This window comes from Equus przewalskii, chromosome 30, assembly GCF_037783145.1.
Source record: "Equus przewalskii isolate Varuska chromosome 30, EquPr2, whole genome shotgun sequence".
Lineage (NCBI taxonomy): Eukaryota > Metazoa > Chordata > Mammalia > Perissodactyla > Equidae > Equus > Equus przewalskii.
Window position 1 is genome coordinate 5,886,006 of NC_091860.1, and position 12,097 is coordinate 5,898,102.

At 49.4% G+C, this 12,097-nt stretch overlaps 1 long non-coding RNA gene across 1 annotated transcript; it reads left to right on the top strand.

Annotated features, from left to right (window-relative positions):
- The first annotated feature begins 2,397 nt into the window (after positions 1–2,397).
- LOC139080457 (uncharacterized) lies at positions 2,398–7,953 on the top strand. Its single transcript, XR_011534984.1, has 2 exons — positions 2,398–2,627; positions 2,990–7,953. It is a non-coding gene; the product is annotated as an uncharacterized lncRNA (long non-coding RNA).
- The last annotated feature ends 4,144 nt before the right edge of the window (positions 7,954–12,097 follow it).

The following is a 12,097-nucleotide window of genomic DNA, read 5'->3' on the forward strand; positions in this document are numbered from 1 at the left end:
AGGAAACTTGGGGAAGACGATTTGGCAATAAGTGTCAAAACCTGTATCCTTGGACCCAGCCATTTCACTTTCAAGAATTTATTCTAAGGAAAAGAACTAGTGGAGAATTGCTGAGCTGACCATCACTTGCACTTACAGATGTCCAGCATAAGGGGATTGGTTAAGTGAGTCTTGGGACATCCATGCAATGTAATGATATACAGCCATAAAAATCCCCTTATGGAAAGTGTGATGGATATATTTATTGCTCAATGCAAAGAGCTACTTACAAAGCAAAATATATCCTATGATCTCATTTTATATAAAAAAGAATATATTATATATGCTTGGACGAGAAGAATCACCAAAAAATTAACAACGATTTTCTCCGTATGGTGAGGCAGGAGTGATTTTCAATTTTTCTTCTTTGTGCTTTTCTGAGTATTCTATAATATAGAATTCTCTTATAACGTTTGTTCTAAGAGAAAAAGAACAATGTGATTATTGAAGAACACGAGGCAGTTAAGTTAGCAGAATTCTTGTAAAGACTATAAGAATTAATATGTTATACTATATTCTATTAGACCCTATTAAACTGTAAGTTTCTATTGATCACAAGGGGACGGGTTGGGGACTTCTCAGCAGTTCTGTTGATGATCAGGTGATCTTGGGGAGAAGCAGGGAAGGGAAACCCAGGGGCAGTTGAGCACAGGGAATTTTCCAAAGAATATAATTTATGATTATTTCACCTGGGAAAGAAGGTGTAAAATGTATACTAGAGCTGTTTTGGTTGGAATTCACCATAAATTAGAGAGAAAATGGTCAACTTAGCCCATAAAATAGCTTTGCCTCCTCGTGGCGTTAATTAATTGTCCATGCAAGAGAGAGCAGAAAAGCCAATACTAATTATGCCCCTACTGCTCAAAGTGCATCTTGTGCCCTCAGAACCAGTAAGAGAGGAGCCCTGCCTAGGGAGCTGGAGTTGGTGATCTGCATCCATCCTGTTGGCGGCTCCATGAGACCCAGCCCTAAGCCTCCCAGTTTCCCAGACAGAAGCCATGGCAAGGAGGGTGGGGACTGATCGTCCTCATCTGGGACCACCCATTAACACCACCTCCTTTGCCAGCCACAGTCCATCCGCCTGTGTGTGTGTGTGTATGTGTGTGTCCCAGCAACATCCACCCACATGTGTGTCGGCCATACCCACCTATATGTGTGTATGTGCTTGCCAACCAGAGTCCATCCACATGTGTATATGTATATGTGCATGTGTATATGTGTGCATGTGTGTGAGTGTGCATGTGTGCCAGCCATAGTCCAGACTGTGAGGGTCCTGCTTTGTTTTGGCACCAGGACTCGTAAACCCCGGATGAGGCAGCTGCTAGTGCCACTGTCTTGTTCTCTGTGTCTTAATAAACAGCCGTTTCCTCTTTTCATGGAATCGAGTGCTCAGTTCCTTAGAATCGCGGGGCTTGTTCAGGGTGACAAGTAATGGTATCATGCCCTCTCCCACCCAAATTCCCCTCAGTATTTCTCAACAGAGGTGCTACTGGCATTAGAGCAAGAAAAGTTTTGGTTGCACAGCACTCACTCAACAGTGAAGCCCTTTCAGTTTCCCCCGGCCCTCCAAGTGAGGACCCGCGGGAGGCTTTCTGCCCTGTGATAACCCAGAGTGCCCCTGCCACGCTTCCAAAGCCACTGCAGGGGCCATTCCGAAACCAGAGGCTCACACTCCGCACGGAATTGGATGGATCCTCAAAGCCTTGCGACCCGCCTCCTCGACTCCTCTCTCAATCTGTGACCTCTCCTCTAGGAGACTGACGTTGAATAACCACCCATTTGCATAACGGCTCCCCTTCTTGTTATTCCCAGCTTCACGATACCCCATCCCTCTGATAAGAACCTCTCCCTGGGGATATGTGGAACTTGTGGCCTGGACCTATTTTGCGATGTCATAAATTTGAGAATATCAAAGGATGATTCAAGGCCCCAATACTTCAACTCACTCATTCAGTCGTTCAACCAATATTTGTTGAGAACCTGCTGTTAGTGTCAGGTGCTGTGTTAAGGTGCTGGGGTGCAATAGTGAGCAGAGAAATCAATCAAGCAATCACATTAATAATACGCAGTTGCAAACTGAGATGCATGCTCTGAGGAAGGGAAAGAATAAGGTTAAAGGGGGATTTGTTATAAAGGAACCACCTGGACCGAGCAGTCAGAGGTTTTCGGTGAAATGATGCTAGAGGAGTGATCCAAAGGCCATGCGGGGGCTAGCTGATGAAGGGGTGGTTGTGGTGGCATTTGATCATTCTAAATGGAAGGAACAGCGTGTGCAAAGGCCTGTTTGAGAAGGCCGCTGGGGCACAGAAGGAATTAAAGAAACCAGTGTGGCCAGAGCACAGTGAACAAGGGGCATGTGAATAGGGGCTTTGTCGGCTTGTTAGAGAACTGGTTTTTATTTTGAGAGCAATGGGAGGCCCTTGGAGGGTTTTAAACAGGGAGCGCTAGGATCAGCCGTGCATTTTGGAAAGATCGCTATAGATGCAGCGTGGGGATCAGATTGGAAGAGAATCCGACTGGATCCAAAAAGGTGGCCACCACAGTGGTCCAGGCGAGAGAGAAAGGCCTTAATGGAGGCCGTGGAGGTGGTGAGCAGGGGCTGGATTGGGAGATACTAGGAAGTAAAATGGTTGGTGCTTGGTGATGGGTTGGTTTGGGTGGTGAGAATAGAGGAAATGATAAGGATGACTTAGTTTTCTTGCTTGTGTCACTTGGATGGATGTCGATGCCATTTACTGACGCGGAACCTTGGGAGGGGTCGGGTGGGGCTGGCAGCCAGGGATGGGAAGAAACCCCGAGTTTACTTTTGGACAATTTGGGTTCGAGGTGCTGAGCCAATGTGAGGAGAAGTCATGCAGAAAAATGCCTCGGTGCGGGGAGGAGACCAGAGAAGATGCTCGATGGTGGGCTTGCAGGTTGATGCCAACATTTATTCTCCCTTTCTTGGCAGTTCTTTCAGATGCCGGGTGACCGTCTGGTGCCACAAGCAGTGAGAGAGCCTTGAGAGTCTCACTGGCATGTCTTGAGGAAAACAAGAATGAACTAGACCTCTTTAAAGTTGTGTTCAAGATAGGATTAAAAGTAATATTTCGTCCTTTGAAAACCTGGAATAACAGCATAACACGTACATAATCTATGATCTTTTAATGAACCAGCAACATCCGTATTGAAGATTTAGGAATTACAGTTTTAGAAAAAAGGTGTTTAGAAGCATGCTGACTTGTTGGGACCCCCTAAAGTGCCCCAGTGACCCTGGCTCAAAGGGAAAAACAGGTCTGGGCTCTTCTGATGCCAGAGGGAGGCCTGTATATGTCTTCAGGCCCCTGCCTGGGGCCTTTCATCAATGAGATTGTCCTCCCGTGCCTCCCTCCCTTCCTGGGGGGCTGTCCTCCCGTGCCTCCCTCCCTTCCTGGGGGGCTGTCCTCCCGTGCCTCCCTCCCTTCCTGGGGGGCTGTCCTCCCGTGCCTCCCTCCCTTCCTGGGGGGCTGTCCTCCCGTGCCTCCCTCCCTTCCTGGGGGGCTGTCCTCCCGTGCCTCCCTCCCTTCCTGGGGGGCTGTCCTCCCGTGCCTCCCTCCCTTCCTGGGGGGCTGTCCTCCCGTGCCTCCCTCCCTTCCTGGGGGGCTGTCCTCCCGTGCCTCCCTCCCTTCCTGGGAGGCTCCTGGTCACTTTGAAGGTTTCAATGGTGGGGTGTTTTCCCGTGCCGACCACCAATTCTCTGATTCTCCTGACACAACTGGGTGTCAACAATTCAATTCAGTTCTGACACCACCCAGAGTTAGGCCAGACACCATAGGTTACGGGCTCATTCTCCCAGCACTGTGCTCATTTCAGAGGCCATTTCACAAGTCCTAGGCTGCCTGCATTTCTGACCAGTAGGCTATAAGTCAGAGATCCCGTGATAATTTGCTGGAACACCTCACAGAACTCAGGAACACACTTGAATTTACATTTATCAGTTTGTCGTAAAGGATACAGATGAACAGCCGGATGAAGAGATACATAGCTGAGGTCTGGGGGGGTCCCAAGTGCAGGAGCTTCTGTCCTGTGTGGTAGGGGTGTGCCACCCTCCCAGCATGTGGATGTGTGTGTTCACCAACCTAGAAGCTTCTGGAACCCCGTGCTATTAGGGTTTTTATGGAGGCTTCATCACATAGACATGATGGATTAGTAACTCAGTCTCCAGCCCCACTCCCCTCCCCAGAGGTTGGGGGATGGGGCTGAAAGTTCCAGGCTTCTGATCAAGTTTGGTCTCTGCCCCATCCTGAAGCTGTTTAGGGGCCCACCATGAGTCGCCTCGTTGGAACAAAAGATGCTCCTTTCACCCAGGAAATTCCAACGGATGTGGGAGCTCTGTGTCAGGAACCAGGGGCAAAGACCAAATATGTCTATTTCTTACTATGCACTAAGCAGTTAGTCCACTCGGGAGGGGCTCCGGTGGGAATTCTAGAAGCCACTTGCAACTAAACTTTACCTGCAACTTCCTCCTGTCCCCCTTACCTGCCCTGAGCGCCACCCTTAGCTGCCGGCAGAGGGAGCCCATCTCTGATGCACCAACCCCTCTGACCCAGGCTGGGTCAGGAAACTCCAAATCCAGGCACCTGAGGACTCGCTTCCAGGTTGTGTCTCTGGTGTATGGTCATCTCAGATAAGTGGGAACTCTTCCATCACAGCATGTTTTCAGCAGGAGAGCAGGGCGGCGCTCACCACTCAATGAGCTTCGAATCTGTGCCAACAGTTACACACGTTATTGCTACTCCTGAAACCCGCAAGGGAGGCTTAACCATCCCCCATTTTAGAGATGAGTAACTGGAGGCTCAGAGGTTTGAAGACTTGCTCAAGGTCACAGTTAAGTGGCAGAGGCAGGATTCAAACCCACATCTATCAGCTGCCAGTGTCTGTTCTGTGCCCTTTCATGATGCCTCCAGGTTCACGGTAGGAGGACAGAAGCTAGACCCAAGAGCTGATGCCTGGAGGCTGGCCAGGCCCAAACAACAGCCAGTTGACTTACCCCATAAACTGAATCAGGGAGAGAGTGCCCAGAAACGCCCGGGAGATTCGCGTCACGGTTTGCAGCAGCATGAGGTGCAGTCAGCAACCTGGCAAGATGCGGGTGAATTTCCTCAGCTAGTTCCAAACTCTCTTTCTGGTGCTTCTGGGACCCTATTTGGAGGCTCCTGTGTGTCTTCATGATGCGAACTTTCTAGGTGAGGGAGAGCCCTGGCATGGGCCTTTCTATTCCCTAAGATACAGCCCATCAGGGTCCTGACCCATACCGGTCCCAACCCCCATCACATGTAGGTATCTGGGCAGGACTCAGGTGAGAAGCTGGTAGTCCACCAGCCGGTGTAGACAAGCCCTGATGCTCCATATACAAACAGCTTTCCCTCAACTCGCCTGTTCCCCACAGAGACAGTAGGCCACACAGTGATTTCCCATATCCACTTCTCATATTGCATTTTACTCATTTTCTTTGGCCCAAGCAACTGGTGCGGGAGGGGAACCGAAGTTGTCCCATTGGGGCAACTGTGCTTCTTTATTCAAACCCACAAATGCTTCCACATTTGTTCAAACACCATCTTCTCTGCGAACCCTTGCTCAGCCCTCTGCCCCACACCCCACTCCCTTCTCTGAACTCCTCTAACCCTTCCTAGTTGCATCATTATCTTTTTAAAACACCAGGTTCTTAAGCAACTTGGGGAAAAAAATAACCAATGAACATTATAGTTAACGACTTCCATCCCACCAGTTCCTTTTTGACCTCCCTGGGTGGCTTCATATCTATTTACCCATCATGGCAGACCGTGTGCACACGCCATCTTGTGACTTCCTTCTGGAAACGTTTATTTCAGAGGCACATGTCCATGTAGGGACCTCAGCGGTGTGCCTGCCATTCCCAGCAGCTCTGCAGTGGACTGTCATGTCACAACGGCTCAGCGTTTGCTTAGTCATTACAAGCTTGCCGGGCATCTGGGCGGCTTCCAGAGCAGCGCCATTATAAATAGCATTGCTGCCTCCCCGTCGCTTTTGCATTTCATCACCCATTGCTTAGCTGTTTAGCAGTATCCTGGGGATCTTCCTGCTGCACCAGGGAAGGGATGTGGCTTTACCTGTGTATCCCCCTCACTGCCCACAGGGGTGCTGAGCCCAGAGAAGAGCTTCATAATGAAGATAGCCATTTCGTGAGCCCTTGCTGCGTGCCGGGCACTGGGGTGCGCCCTCCCCACGCATTATCTCATCTAATCCTCACAGCAACCCTATGATTCTCACCTTATAAATGGGAAACCGCACTTAACGTGATTGAGCAACTTTCCCAGTCACCTGACCCGTAGGAGGTGGGGCATGGATGTGACCCAGGCCATTGGACTCCACACACCTGCTTGGCTTGCCTCGGTGACTTTATCTGGGCAGTGCAGGTGGACGCCTGTGCCCTCACATCGTGACTCCTGGCTCGTCCCAGGCCGACATGCAGCTTGCTAAGAACATTCCTCAAGATTAGCCCCACGCAGCGTCACATGACTGACGGTTCCTCAGGTGTCTGTGGTACTAATTGCAGGTAGGAGGCCACCTGTGGGTGTCTGTACTGCGACAGCCTGTCTGTCCCACCAGGTTCAATGTGGACTCCTAATTTCCATTCCAGCTCCTGGGCCCCAGACTGAGTTTTCGGAACAGAAGATGTGATCTTTCTCTGATTCCTATGAGCGAGGGGAGAAGGGGAGGGCCCAGGAATGCAGACATGGAATTCTACTCATGGGGCCTTTGCACCTCAAAGGTTTTAGAGGAACAGTGCTGTAGACGCGCCCTCCTTCTGAGAAGCCCTGTGGGCCAGCACCAAATGGCCCCGTGGTGAAGGACAGCTGGCAGGGCCACAGCGTGAGCAGAAAGAACAGAACCTGGTCCCTTCTCTTCCCGAAACTGCTGAGAGCTGGCTCCAGCTGGCCTGGTCGGCTTAGGGCTGCTGTGGCCCTTCAATTAGTCCCCTACTGTCACCTGCTTAGTGCCAGGAAGTGGAGAAGCACATGGCCTCCGCCTTCCTCATCTCTCTAGACGCCACGTCCTAATCACATGTGTCCACACTCTGAGGAAAGGAGCCTTACCAAAGAGGCTGCTGCGAGATCATCAGAGACCAGAAGGCATCAGGGCTGGAAGAGCCTTCCAGATCGCATCTGACTTGGCCCCTGCCTCCAGACAGGTGGAGATTAGCATCCCCACCTCACAGGGGAGACGGCTGAGGTCCAGCGAGGGAACCAAGGAGCTACCGATGGGGCGTCGCCACTAGGTAACATTGGATACTTTCTCGAAGAACAACCTACCCGTTATCGAATGTCCTTTAAAACAACAGGAGTTTTCTTTCTGATTAGAAGAGCAGTACATTCTCATTTTAGAAACTGTCAAAAAAGGAAAATGAAAACTGTCCATTATCCCATCACTTGGAGATAACCCAATATTAACACTTTGTGATATGGTACACTGTTCTTTATGCACAGGCTTTTTACATAATTATGTTTACTTATGCAACATTTTGTTGTAGCCTACTTTTCTCACAACATTATAAACACTTCCCTAGCCATTAAGAGATCTTTGTAAATATGATTTTCATAACTACATATCTTTTATTTGACATTGTGCCAAATTTTCTTAAATACTATCTTATATAATAGTTGCTCAATTCCAATGTTCTGCTATTATGAATAATTCTGGGATTAACATTTTGGGAGTAAGCTTTTTATGCATTTTTGAGCGTTTCCATGCTAGAGATTCCCCAGACGTGGCGCCGTGAAGGTTCCGGGGAAAGCACTCTCCAGAGGAGTTGTGTCCTTTCACACTCCTGCCAGCCGTGCCTGCTCCACCCCGCCCTCTCCAGGTTGAGTGCTATGATTAAAAATAAATAAATACTTAATGAAAAGATCAAAGCCCATCAGGGTCTTCAGTCCTGATTTCCTCTGTGGCTGCCAGCTCCGTCGGTCATGTCACTGTTGATGACTACCTTTATGGAGAGTGTCCTGGATACTGGGATCTAGGCTTTATCTCCCATGCTTTATCTCACATGATCCTCCCAGTATCCCTGGTCAGGTTTTACTGTTGCCTTTGCTTTGCAGATAAGAAACCTGAGACACAGAGGTTAAGTGAGTTGCCCAAAGCACACAGCTGGTCAATGGTGAGGCCTCAGTGAAAGAGTCCAACTTCTGTACCTGTGCTCCCACCCCCAGTCCCGAATGCCGGGGCTAATCTGGGGCCAGGCCGGGGCCACTCTGCCCTGCATGGGTCTCATTCCTGGTTCTGAGTGAGGAACCATCAGGAGCTGCTCACTTGGTTTCATGATGATGAAGTCAAAGGGTAAATCTGCCAGGGTCAAACCAACAAAACCGGCAGCAGCCTTCCACTCCGCCTAACATATTCAGTTCCACAAAGAGTTGAGCTATTTGTGATGTGCCAAGCTCCCTGCAGGATTTAAAGATCAGAGAAATGTCATTCTTTCCCTCAAAAGCTTACAAACTAGTTGAGGGATGAAGATAAATATGCAAATGACTGTTTTCTAAGATGGAATATGGTAAAGGCCTTAAAAGAGGTAAGATGTGAGGGCCTTGGGTATTCAGAGGAGAGAATGATGGCTGGCTGGAAGGCTCCATTGAGGAGGGGCCATGTAAGCTCCCTAAAGGGTGAGGAGAATTTTAGTTGGCAGAGATGGCAGGAGGGGACCCCAGGCAGAAGGCTTCAAGGGACTCAAAGGCTGGCAGGGTGTTGAATGAATGATGGGAGTTCCATGTGGGAAATGAGAGAAGGTGGTGTTTGCCAAGCAGGAGTGTGCTCTTGATGTAGTCTGCGAGACTGGAGGTTATGTCCCCTGTCCAGGGGGACAATGCTATTTGCCCATGGGAATGGAAAGAAAATCCTGAATTCAAGTGAGAGATGAAGAGACCTGAACAAGGGAGATGGATGTGGGAATGGAAGCGAAATAACAGATTTGAGAGCGTTTATAGAGTAGAAGTTACAAGACTGGAGGATGGGCTGAGAGCATCATTCATGATTGCTCAGATCCCTGCCTCCTCTGTCTCCCTGCCCCCACACCCGGTGACAGTCCTGCCGGCTCCACCTCCACAGCACACTCAACGGCATCAGTTCCCTCCAGCTCCTCTGCCACCACGCCGTCCAGGACCCTGTCATGGCTTGTCCACTCACTGCATTTACTTCCAACTGACCTCTCAGCTTCCACGATGGCTGTCCCCACGCCTATTCCTTACTGAGCCGGAGTCAGGGGGATCCTGTGATTTGTTGGTTGAACCAGGACACTCTTGAAAGTGAAAGGAGGTACTATAAAGGAATTACACCAGGCAAAAGGCATACACTAGGACTGTCCCTGGCAAACCTGGACATACGGACTCCCTAGTAAGACGGATCATTTGTGATGTAAGTTACATCACATCTCCCCTGCTTAATGGCTTCGCTCTGCCATTAGAATAAAGCCCTGCATGGCGGTGATCACCCCTGACATCTGCCCAAGGTCACCTCCCTCCTCTCTCCCCTTCCCTGTGCTCTGGCCACACAGGTCTTTTTTTAGTTCCAAGAACTTATACCTGCCAATCCCAATGGACGTCCTCCCGTACATCATCTTGAGAGTGGCTCCTTCCCAACACTCAAGTCTCCTCTACATGCCGTCTCCCCAGACACGCTTCTCCAGACGTTGCAGGAACTCCTCCTCATCTCCCGTCACTCCTCTAACACTTATCACTCTCTGACAGTAAGTGATCTATGGACTTCTGGTTCCAGCGCCAACGCATAGAGCTAGGAGGTCGTCACTCCCATCCTCACAAGAAAAAGCTGGACAAACTGAAAATTAATGACTTTTTTTGGACTCATTAGAGAACTGAGGTTGCTGGGCAAACCACCACCTGAAATCTGCAGAGACAGGCAGATCCAGAGAGTCTCAGCCGAGACTTGATTCCCTGAAGCAAAAGCCACTGGACGCATAAACTGGTAGAAACACGTCACTGGTCATTTTGGTGAATTGCTGGAGGCTGAGCGGCGACTAGTGTGAGAGCAACAAATTCCCGGGGACTACAGTCTTAGAAAGACCTCACGCTTTTTTGGGTTTTAGCTCCAGGAATCCCACCAGGCTGTCAAGGCGCAGATCTGAGAAAGATGCGTGGCTGTGGCTGGACTGAAGGAAGAGTATTCCTTGTAAAATAGACCAGGGTGTTCTCCATAACAAAGGCCTGCCCTCAGGTAAAGGCTTTCCCAGAGCCTCCTGCAGGGCTCCTGGGAAGGGCAGCCCTCCCACCCCTGCCTCCTCTGCCCTTCCTGCCTCACCTAAGAGGGGAGGTTATGACACAAGAAGCACTTGTGAAGGTCACAACCCAGTGGCCCATGCTTACTACAGCACTGAGATTTAACTGGAAGGCAATGGCTCTCTCGCCCTCTTCCAAATAAACCTTTCCACACCAAGAGGGCTCCAGAGAATAACGGTGGGTTGCAGCTGAAGGAGCTGAGGAGAACTCTCTGAGGAGGTGTACTTAGGGAAGCCCCAAGTCAGGAGGAGAGACAAAAACCAAATGCAAGGACATTAGAAGGATTTAAAATCTCTACAGAAAACATAAAGCCAACTCCCGGCCAGATTACCATAAAGTCTTACATAAGAGGCCTATTTACCTCAATTCCTATTACCCTATATAATATGTTCAGCTTTCAACAAAAAATCACAAGTCCCACCAAAAACCAAGGGAAAACACAGTCTGAAGAGACCAGGCAACAAAACCAGACTCAGATACAACACAGATGTTAAAAATCACCATTCAGGGAATTTAAAGTAACTATGACAAATTTGTTAAGGGCTCTAATGGAAAAAGTGGACCACACGCAAGAACAGATGGGCAGCTAAGCAGAGAGACAAGGCAGACTCCAAAGGAAATGCGAGAAATGCTAAAATGCTAACAGAGATGAGGAATGCCTTTGATGGGTCCCTCAGCAGACTCAATGTAGCTGAGGAAAGCATCAGTGAGCTTGAACACACATCAACAGAAACTTCCCAAACTTAAATACAACAGCAAGAAGAATTCTTAAAAATCTAGAACACCCCAAAAATGAGATAACTATAAAAGATGTAACATATACATGATTGGCACATCAGAGGGGGAATGGAGAGAGAACTGAGCATAACAAATATTTGAAGTAAAAATAGCAGAGAACTTTCCAAAATTAATGACACACAGCAAACCACAGATCTGGGAACCACAGGGAAATTAAACTAGCTCCCTTTGTGCTTGTCATTTATTGCCTGTTCCCTGATGTGAGCTTGGCGAGCCGAGGAGTCGAAAGAAAGATTTCTTGGACTCTCAAGGTCTGGTAGTAGTGCTCCTTTATTCGGAGAATAGCATGGGGGACAGGTCCCATGGGCTGTGAGGAGCTGTGGCATGGGGACAGGACCCATGGGCTGTGAGGAGCTGTGGCATGGGGACAGGTCCCATGGGCTGTGAGGAGCTGTGGCATGGGGACAGGACCCATGGGCTGTGAGGAGCTGTGGCATGGGGACAGGACCCATGGGCAGTGAAGAGCTGCACTGGGCTGAGGGTAGGGCTAAATTTATAAAGCATAGGTATATGAGTTATTTCTTTACAAGATAAAGGGAAGATTATGCAAAAAAGTCGTTAAAATGGTATCAGTGCAGGTGGGGTGGGGTCATCAGGTGGTCCTTTAACTTTAGATAAGAATCAGGTTGGATCAGGTCAGGATGTCCGATGCTTCCTGGAGGATGATCCAGGTCAGTATGTAGGGCAGGAGGCCTTGGGCTTCTTTCCCGGGCGCAGCCTTGATCCACATCATCCCCCAGTGTGCAAGCTCCCGGAGAGCATCAGTCTTGTTCATCTCTGTATCTCTGGAGTTGGGACATGGTCCGACACATAGCAGGTACTCAGGAAATATTTCTTGAATGAATGAAGGAGTCAAATTGGTTTTGAGCCCGGGTGCCTGCACACTGATTCCATAGCTGCAGACACGTAGAGGCCCCGTAGCTCACAGGACTTTGACACCCCAGGGTCTCTCGTAGCCTGGGCATCCTTCATTCAGC